Source organism: Eurosta solidaginis, unplaced genomic scaffold, assembly GCF_040869045.1.
Source record: "Eurosta solidaginis isolate ZX-2024a unplaced genomic scaffold, ASM4086904v1 ctg00001068.1, whole genome shotgun sequence".
NCBI classification, from domain to species: domain Eukaryota; kingdom Metazoa; phylum Arthropoda; class Insecta; order Diptera; family Tephritidae; genus Eurosta; species Eurosta solidaginis.
Window position 1 is genome coordinate 322,765 of NW_027136915.1, and position 9,648 is coordinate 332,412.

General features: G+C 42.5%; 1 pseudogene; it reads left to right on the plus strand.

The window, feature by feature from the left end:
- Positions 1 to 517: 517 nt before the first annotated feature.
- LOC137235784 (exocyst complex component 4-like) lies at positions 518 to 9,093 on the plus strand (annotated as a pseudogene).
- The last annotated feature ends 555 nt before the right edge of the window (positions 9,094 to 9,648 follow it).

The following is a 9,648-nucleotide window of genomic DNA, read 5'->3' on the forward strand; positions in this document are numbered from 1 at the left end:
ACTGCCGAGGGGCGACCCCGCTTAGAAAAATTTTCTTCTAATTGAAAAATCTTATTTCTAAAATTTTGATGTTGCTTTGCCCGGGAGTTGAACCCAGGGCATACGGTGTGATAGGCGGAGCACGCTACCATCACACCACGGTGGCCGCATACTTCCATAACTATATCCGCTATAACTGGCGAGGCTGGTGACCCCATAGGCATTCCTAACCGTTGCTCATATACTTTGTCATTACTTATATCACACACACGTATATAATTATTTTTCATAAAATCTGGTATTCAGTGGCGAAGAGCTGAACATAACACTTTCTTGCATATACATATATATATTTGGTTATAATAAATTTAAAAAAATCATAAAGAGGTGATTCCAAAATTTTTCTTTTGCGTAAAATTTTTTTTTTTGAGTGGTGGTGTTAGGTTATTGAAACCCTTCCCTTTGCTTCTGAGCATCAAACTTAAATTTTCTAATTAGGCTCTGCATAGTAGCTATTCTCTGTTAAATATCAAACGATATGGAGAAATTCATTAAAGCAGCTGATGAGGTGGCACAGTTTGAGGCTGAGTTCAACAACAGACCTCAAGCTGAACACACAAAATATACTCTAGCCATTCACCAAGAAGAGTTAAAAAATAATTGGAGAAAGGCAAAGCTAGCTTATGAGGATCTCTTATACTCTGAACCGGCAGAGAAAAAGGTGTTAGCGCAGGCCAAACCTAAATACCAGGCAACGTATTCCGTATATGTACGCGGCAGTTCAACCATGGCTGAACTAATAGCAAAACTAAATAAACGCGATAAAGAGGGAGAAGATACACCTGACCCAGAACACAGCATGCGACTACCTCCGTGCGATACGGATGTATTCAAAGGTGACTACCTCTCTTGGCCAACGTTCCGTGACATGTTCACGGCAATATACATACGAAATAAGCGCCTCACCCCAGTTGAGAAGTTATTTCACCTCAACCAAAAAACGCAGGGTGAGGCAAGGGATATAGTTAAAAAATGCCCCCTTACAAACGATGGGTTTGACGACACAGCGTGGAAGAATTTAGGGGAAAGATATGAGAATAAACGAATTCTCGTCAATACCCAATTAAAAATATTATTCAATCTTGAAAGCGTAGAAAGTGAGTGTGGCACCGCGATTAAAACACTTCAGCGGGAAATAAATAACTGCATCTCAGCTCTAAAAGCTCATCAAATTGACATAGGCAATTGGGATGCGATATTCACATATCTATGCTCCACCAAACTATCCGAGAGTACGCTAGCTTTATGGGAACAGACCATAGAGAATAAAACTGAAATATCGAAATGGGAAGATATGGATAAATTTTTATCGAATAGGTTCCAGACCTTGGAAACAGTCTCGGGATTAACAGGTAGCAAAAATACCAAAGCTCCCAAACAACCACCACCCAAACATAATAGTGATTCGTCTCAAAAGAAAGTAGGCGCCTACCAAGCAAATGTAGCTAGAAACACTTGCAGATGCTGTAAGAAAAATAACCACAAGCTGGCACAATGCCAAAGACAGTAGGGGGTGTCTGAATTGCCTCTCAGCGAAACACACAGTATCCAAATGTACGTGCTCCTTTAATTGTAGCATTTGCCATCTCAGGCATCATACACTCCTGCATATTCAACAAAATGCGGGCACGAGTGCAAGACCAACCACAACCCAACAAGCACAGTTAGATCAAAGACCATCTACTTCGGCACAGGCTCAGGCCCACCGTCAGTTTGCCACGGCAAATAATCAACCAACCAACTTCAATTCCTGTTTCGCGAATACAAGCAAGGGGGTTCTATTAGGTACTGCGTAAGTCAATATCTTTTATAACAACGAAAACTTTTCGGCCCGCGCCTTAATAGACTCCGGATCAGAGTGCTCGTTCATTTCGGAACGACTTAAGAGAAGGATTGCCCTGTCGGAAGGTAAATGCACAAGTGTCAGGGATAAACAACACGGTGTCAGCCCAAGTGAAAGAGGCATGCTTCATTCAGTTGCGGTCATCAATAAACCCGAGTGTACGCATACACACTACAGCATTGGTTTTAGCCCAGCTCACCGGCAATCTGCCAACCTGTCAAATTGACCCCACGACACACCTATTCTTCCCGGACTTGCTGCTAGCAGATCGGAGGTTCTTCGTAAATGAACAAGTAGATCTTATTTTGGGTGGGGATATTTACGCGCAGATAATGCTAGGCGGTATACGAAAAAATGTTTTAGGCACCCTCCTTGCGCAGGAAACAGTATTTGGCTGGATATTAACTGGCCAAACGGAAACGGCCAGCCTAGCCGGCAGGTGTGTGTCGTTCTTTAATGAGGTATCGCTGGACAAACAAATAGCGTCATTTTGGGAGCTGGAGGACATTCCCAAAAACCATATTTATACCAAAGACGAAAATTACTGCGAGGAGCTGTATCAAAAAACCGCCAAAAGAAATGAGGATGGCAAATATATCGTGTCTTTGCCTTTTAAGCAGGATTTTAAAAAGGGTATCTCATTAGGACCGTCGCTAAAGAGCGCGTGCTCACAATTTTTCAGAAATGAAACCCGGTTAGCGAAAAATCCCGAATTGCAGACAGAATATAACCGAGTCGTATCAGAATATGAAACGTTAGCTCATATGGCACGAGTAGAAGAGCATGTTCCGGCAGATACATGCGATACCTATTTTTTACCCCATCACGCAGTCATTAAGGAAGAAAGCACCACCACTAAAGTGAGAGTTGTTTTTAACGCCTCCTGTCCCACTGCTAATGGAATCAGTTTAAATGATGTCCTTCATTCAGGCCCAGTCCTTCAGAGTGATCTAACAATTCTCATACTCCATTGGAGATTGTTCCGATACGTATTCAACAGTGACATCGAAAAGATGTACCGGCAGATATTGCTAGAGCCCAGGGACACCAGGTATCAACGCATCGTCTTCAGGTCATCCACCAGCGAACCCATCAGCATATACGAATTGAAGACGGTGACCTTCGGAGTAAACTGCGCGCCCTACCTGGCCATAAGGACCCTTCTTCAACTAGCAGAGGGCGTCGAGGAAACCTATCCCATCGCATCGGACATCCTACGACAGTTTATGTATGTCGACGACGTTTTAGCGGGCGGACACACCATTGCCACCGCCACGAAGGCAAGGGACGAAATCCAAGCGGCATGACAATCAGCCGGCTTCTCCCTCAGGAAGTGGACTTCCAATTACGACCAACTACTGGAAGGTATTCCAAGATCGCATTTATTAAACGAAAATTTTTTAAATTTTGAAGATGCTAGCATGGTTAAAGCGTTAGGGATCAGATGGAATGCCCACTCTGACTATTTCTATTTTTCTGCAAAACCCATCGATAACCAAGTCGTGTTCACAAAGAGAACAATATTATCTGCTATAGCAAAATTATTTGATCCGCTAGGTTGGCTAGGGCCATTTATTATTACCTCGAAAATCATTATGCAAGGTATTTGGCTGGAAGGCACGGGCTGGGACGAAGCCGTGTCTCCCGCGATATTAGATAGATGGCATGATTTTTTAGAAAGCTACAGACATATTGAAAGCATTCGTATACCACGTTGGGTACAGTTTTCCCCGGTAGCGAGCAGCGAACTACATGGCTTCTGCGATGCTTCCGAGAAAGCATATGCAGCCGCAATATACCTGAGGGTACAAGTTGATAATCATGTGTTCGTAAATCTGCTCTACGCAAAAACCCGGGTAGCCCCGGTGAAGACTATATCTCTGCCCCGCCTTGAACTATGTGGTGCGCTCCTGCTAGCAGAAATAGTACAGTCAGTCGCGAAAAATCTTAATTTTAACAACCCTACAACCTATCTATGGACGGATTCGACAATCGTCCTTGCATGGATTCGCAAGCCCCCATGCTCGTGGTCCACTTTCGTTGCCCATAGGGTGACGAAAATAATCGACAAATTAGGGAGAGCAAACTGGCTTCATGTCGACTCCGCATCAAACCCGGCAGATCTCGCAAGTAGAGGTATACCCGCTGAAGATCTTATAAACAAAGCCCTGTGGTGGGAGGGCCCGTCTTGGCTTCATGAAGATAGTTCAAATTGGACTACCCAAGAAACAGAATATACCACCACGTCAGAAGAAAAGCGGGTCCAGGTACACTCATCAATAGTAGATACCGACTCTGATATCCTCACAAGATTTTCTGACCTCTCGAGAGCTTTGAAAGTACTATCCTACGTCTGGAGATTCTTTCAAAGCACTAACCCAAAAACAAGAGCCTCATTTCAGTCGAAGTCTTGCTCAATTTCGTCAAGCGAAATAAAAGCAACGGCCCAACGTCTGACTATTATTTAACAAAAGTGGCATTATGGGGAGGAGTATTCATCTTTAAAGTCTAAAAAACTTATAGGAGCAAAGAGCGAGGTACTACCACTGAACCCATTCTTAGATGAAAGGGGGGTTATGAGGGCAGGCGGCCGCCTCAAAGCTTCCGAAGATATCCCGTACAACGAGCGACATCCAGCCATTTTGCCGTATAATTGCCAGTTGTCGCGTCTTATTGTAAAGTTTACCCATAGGATCTCACTCCATGGGGAAAACCAACTTATGCTACGCCTCATCCGTACTCAGTATTGGATACCACGGGTCAAGAACATGATAAAATCGACAATCCACAATTGCAAGGAATGCACGATTTACCGAAAACGTGTTCAAACCCAGCTAATGGGAATTTTACCCAAGGAGAGAACTACGTACTCACGGGCATTCACAAACACAGGAGTTGATTTTGCGGGACCCTTCGATATGAAGAACTTTCGAGGGCGAGGTTGTCGAGTGTCGAAGGGGTATGTGTGCTTGTTCGTTTGCTTTGCAACGAAAGCGATTCACCTGGAACCCACCTCCGACCTCAGCACCCAATCATTTTTAGCAGCATTTGCGAGGTTCGTATCGCGGAGAGGCTGCCCTAGTAAAATGTTTTCCGACAATGGCACGAATTTTGTCGGGGCTTCTAGAGCACTTAAAGCGGAAATGAAGGAATTCCTACAAAATGCCCGCGATAACACCCTATCCAAGTACTTCCATCAATCCTTATCGTGGCACTTCATTCCCGCATCAGCTCCTCACATGGGGGGACTGTGGGAGGCGGGAGTGAAAAGTTTTAAAAGCCACTTCACAAAAATCGCGTCAAGTAGCAAATTCACCTTTGGGGAGTTTGCGACTTTGCTATGCAGGATCGAAGCCTGCCTCAACTCCCGACCATTGAGCCCTGCGTCAAACAATGCATCAGACCTGGAGCCACTAACCCCAGGTCACTTTCTGGTAGGAGGACACCTCTTATCTCCACCAGAACCTGACGCCAGCGAAAACTCTGCTTCAATCATAAATCGATGGCAAAAGTTAAAATCCCTACATCACTCCTTCTGCAAGAGGTGGAAATCGGAATACCTCTCTGAACTGCAGAAAAGAAACAAATGGAGATTTCCCAAAACGAACCTAAAAATCGGGGACTTGGTCGTAATAAAGGAGGATAATTTGTCTCCAAATGAATGGAGACTCGGACGGGTGGTCAAATTACACCCAGGACCTGACGATCGCGTCAGAGTGGTCGATATCATGACGATGAAAGGCCAGATAACCCGACCCTTAGTAAAACTCATAATCTTGCCCTACAATCGCGATGAGGCAGAAGAATCTGCGGCATCCAATTAAAAATCCTTTCTATTGTCTTCCACTTCACGAAAGACCAAACTAATGAGTCTACGTCGTGAGCCGCCCAACTTATAAATCTAGTGGAATTTCAACCAGTGAACTGACAACCTTATCGAAAACAGACGGAGTAAAAGCACTTTTCGATAGCATCAAGTTGCCTTGAATGCATGTTCAAATATTAAAAAAAGGGGGAGAAACACAACTGTCGGCCTTTACGCGCTCCTTCACCTTTCAATGGTGATTTAATACCTGTATTTAAAAAACTATCCATACCAGTGAAATTCTCATATTCATTAAAAACGAAAGGGGCATTCAATAAGACACTTTTGAAAAAGCGTCGATTTAGCAATAATAGCATCAAAAGTAAAGCGGCTAGCTTGAATTTAATGTTGGGAAAGTCAAATTCAAATTCCGTAAATAATAAAAGTAGTCTGTTCAATACAAAATCTTCTACAAACACAATAATAAAAACAACCACCGTTGACAATTCAACATGTTAAGTCGAACTTTCAACCTAATATGTGACGTTTCAGCAAAGCAATTTTCTCAAGTAATCAGCGTCACTACTATCAGCAATCACAAAAGTCTCAACAGTTTATGCCACAGCATGAACAAAAATTAAATATCGATTTGAATAAATTAAAATTTACAAGCGATGAGGTAACACAAAGCACAACAAAACCTCCGCGCGGAGTTAAATATGGAAAAGATGAGTCGGGCTGTGGATTCCTCCTTAACGTCATCAAGTCACTTGGCTTTAGTGAGACTACGGAGGAGCGACAACAAGAAAAACTCAAAATTGAAAAAGAATACAAGCGTTCCGATCAACGTTTAAATGATTTAGTATCACGCCATGACCAACAACTGACTCAGGTTTTGCCATTATTCAGTCAAGTATCGAACGAGATAACAGCAAGCCGGGAACGTATACACGGTGTAAAGGAAAATCTGGGTGCGTGCAAACGTTTGTTGCAGTGTAGACATGAAGAGCTTGTAACGCAGCTATACAAAAAATTCCGCTGCAGAAGCATTCTCCACTTTTCAGCGCAGCAAGTCGAACCGTTTAAATTCGAGTTTTATGCGGAGTATTGATGCTCGCCGTCCCACAGATCGAACAGAAGCTAATGCACATGTACGTAAAGCGCTTATGGAAATGACTCAAGGATTCGATATAGAAAAGTCCGAAGTGATTGAAAATGCGGACTTAATTGATCCAGAATTGAGTATGACCTATTTTATTTCCATTATAGTCGAGTTTTGGGATGTTGAGTAAAGTACCGGATTCGTTTGAGGTATTACGTGTACAAATTCAAACACCGTTGCTGGAAGTGGTGCGCCAAACCACGTATCATTTAATTTCGCTCAATTTAAATACAATTGGACGCGATAATCCCTTACTCACACTGCTTGAAGTCATCGTTAAACAATTTAAAGCTATAGCGACGACACATTCGTTGTTGTTGGAAAACTATTTGTCCGTAGGACAAAGGTCTGCTGTGGTCGGACTACAGCTATACGATTTAACTGATTTTTAGGCAAGATCACAGTCTGTGCTACGATTGCTGTTAACCGATTATTTGGACATACAAAATGCTTCCGGTGATAACGCTACACAGTCGGCATTCGCTGAACCAACTAATAATATTAATTCTTATTTCCTCCGACGCAAAGTTCCAAGCACCAAAAAGTCGCTCTTCAAATTTGATAAATCATCACATTCCACTGCAACAGAGTGCTGGTCAAACTATTGGGGATGGTACCGTAAAAGAGCATCGACGTAAAGCCTCTGATGTCTCCACAGATGACAATCTGACAGCCACAGCACTGGGATGTGGCGGCAGTGGCAGTGGCAGTGGCAATTTCGCGCATACGAAACAGCACCGGGAAAAGTGCTTATTGTAAGGCCGATCAAAGTGTGATTACGAAGGTATATTTGCCACTTCTGACCTATATGCGAGAAGTTGAAGGATTCATAAGTGCAAACCTGGACAACCATGCCGTTCTTATGACTTCATTGGTAATTACATTAAGGATACGTTCCTTTCCAAAGGGCACTATCGTAATTTGCAATTAACCATCGAATCTCTATCGAAAAATTAGGATGCTTGGCGCATGATTATTACGCCAGAAGAAGTGAAAGTAATGGGCTTTTCTCGTCCACTACTGCAGTCCACTGCCATGGTAGAACGGCGTTTGCAAGAGACCAAAACGCTCATACAGGAATTGCCATGCTATTCTGATGAATTATTGAAAATGGTACGCGCGCAATTGAAGACATATCGCGAGATATCACAAACGGCTTATAGAGGTGTTGTGCAGCCTAACTCTGAGGATAAGCGTATTTACAGTGTAGCTTGGCTGAAGGATGAAGATATTAGTCGGTTTTTAAAAACCACTTCCCAATTGGACCGATTTAAAGTCGTCTAGCCACCGCGTAAAACACAGCAAGAAGCTGCAACGTAACAATTTCGACGCCTCCGAGGAGGAAAGTCCCCTACAAGTGGAACAACGTAATATACGTGAAGCTGAAATGCTTACTAGTAACTTGGGTTAAGGTGGTATTACACGCAAGAAATTTTAGCTGATATAAGTGTACTAAAAGAACTTGCCGTACTTCAAGAGAGTGTGGAATGGTTTTCTGGGCGCGTATCGGAATTTGCGAACGAACGACGCAAGCCTTTAGTTAATGGCCTTAACATCTTAACGGTCGAATGCACGGCTACACATCCGACAGCAATAAAGGATGGCACAATTAAAGGATTAACTAATTTAGAGCTGGAGATCGATGAATTAGCCAATACATGTTTGTTGGTGTTACATTTGGACGTACGCGTACAATGTTTCCATTATTTGCGAACTAAGTCCGCCAACAAATCCCACCGTTTTATGGGAACCAAGGACGATGATATTCTTGAGCCCGACCGACAGGTGCAAATGGTAACTAAGTGTTTATCAGAAATGGATGAAGCCTTCAGTGCAGCACTACATCCACGCAAAACGAGGTACATTTTTGAAGGATTAGCACACTTGGCCGCACGTATACTTATTCAAGCCTCTAACTATTTGGAGCACATCGATCAGGCGACAGTGCAACGTATGTGTGGCAATGCGCTAGCATTATAACAAACACTCAGCAATAGTACAGCATCGTATGAAGTGGCATTGGATTAGGCGGAAAACCTTTAAGAGTTGCTATGCAAGGAACCAGATGATATTCTAACTAACATCGTTGAGAAAGGAGCTCAGTTTACCGAAATGCAATATCTAAATGGACTGCAATGACCGTGTAAGGCGCGCGGCATAGTAGAAGCAAATGTTTTAGCTTCATATCAGCAAAACTTATCAGACATTTTGGGTACTAAACCATCTACTGGCATCGTTGTTTAAATTTTTCTGTTGTTTTGGTGTTAAGTTAGCCAAACCATAGAGATAGAAATTATTTGCTCAAATAATTAAGGCTTCATTTTGCTTAACGAAATGTACAGAGAAATCAGTGTGCTTTCCTTTGTGTTTTTTAAATTAAGGCGTAATTGCCCATTGCAAAAGCAGGCTTATGATAAGTAACACGTCATATATACAAATAATGTATGAAAATATTAAGATATGCGCAGGCATAACCTTTAGTGATTCACCTTAAAGGACTGTTCGGTTAATTATTAGCTATTACTATATACATATATACAAAATACTAATAATATTACAAAGTGGAAATTGAATGCACATACAACATACCCGATGCACTTCGTAGTTCCTCTATTTTTTGGACTACCACCGAAAAGGGTGGAAACTTCATCATGAAAACGATTTAGCAAAGTACTGGAAAATTGTTCCTTTTGATTTCCAATTTCATCGGCAATCCCGTCAATAAATTCTAAAAGTGGCTGTGAAAGCGCTATTTCTAAACATGAAAGCATTTCTTATGCGCTTGTACAATGCGCTTAC